We start from the raw sequence: 1269 nt of genomic DNA, 5'->3' as shown, positions 1-1269 counted from the left end.
ACTCTTTTGCTACAATGACATTGCTTGAAGGGTAACTTCAAGTACCTTGATCTGCTTTCATTCACACTAATAGCAGACATATTCCCTGCAAAGTTATCAACTACAATCATTTAACATTCAATCTTAATAGCAGCAAACCTGAATTGAAACTTTTATGGATGATCAAATTCTAATAGTGAGCCCCAGTTCAACTGACTTGAAACTTTTATGGATGATAAGGGTGTTACTCTTAATTTCGGGTTCAAGGTCAGGGATGACAAATAACTTCATGAATATCTGACTAATCATCTAGATAGAATCTGTAGCCTTTTGAGTGTTTGATCAGGGTATTTGCATTTCTTGTCTCTACAGAAGTATCTGTAGTTCTGTACTCTACCATGTTTATTGATGCTATTTTACTTCAACACATTTTTTAGTGCCATCAGCTGCTTTGCATTGTATCTCAGCGACTTCACAACTAACAAGTAGTGTTTTTGGCTAACCAATTTCAAGACTTGTCTTGTTCTTATTCTTCTTTCAGATCTGAATCAGAGGTAATAAGGGGAAATATTAACTAAGAAGTGAGATGCATTACCTTTTTTGGTCTCAACTGCAGCAAAAGGAAGTCTCAGCTCCTCTCAGTCGCAACAGCAGCCCCACACCACTAGCAGTAGCCGCACAACACTAGCTTGTCCTCTCAAGTAGTAGGTCACAGCAGCAAGCAATGTGCACTTTGTCTCAGCTCCTCTCAGTCGCAGCAGCAAGCATAGTGGTCACGACAAGCATGGTGGTCACAACAACTATTGTGGTCGCCAATCGCCAAGAGAGAAGATAGCTAGGGTTTGGGGGTTAAATGAGTTGCAGGGTTGAGTTGCAGCCCTAAAGATCGATTCCCTCTTTTGCCTTACTCTAAGGGTCACGAGGGCAAATGGGTCATTCTACCCTATCAAGGGGCAGAATGGTCCATACGTTTTCAAAAACTAGGTTCTGTTATCACTTAACGTCTCAGATTAACGAGAAGGACTATATTGGTACTTAGTTTGGAAAGCAGGGGGGCACGTTGCATTAGTGAAAGTTCAGGGGGGCAACTGTACGTTTGGCCATTTTCAGGGGGGCATTTGGAATTAACCCAAAAAAAAAAGGCCAAAAATCGAAAGGCAAAGTTGGCAGAACCCTTCCATCGTGTATCTTCATCCCCAAGTGCCCGCTCCATCTTCGCTCTATCTTCGTTCTGTCTCCGGCGACGCTGCGTTCAACGGTAGCATCAGTAGATGAAGGAGAAAAAGTAAA

The sequence above is a fragment of the Telopea speciosissima genome, chromosome 3 (genome assembly GCF_018873765.1).
Source record: "Telopea speciosissima isolate NSW1024214 ecotype Mountain lineage chromosome 3, Tspe_v1, whole genome shotgun sequence".
NCBI lineage: Eukaryota > Viridiplantae > Streptophyta > Magnoliopsida > Proteales > Proteaceae > Telopea > Telopea speciosissima.
This window is presented reverse-complemented; position numbering follows the sequence as displayed.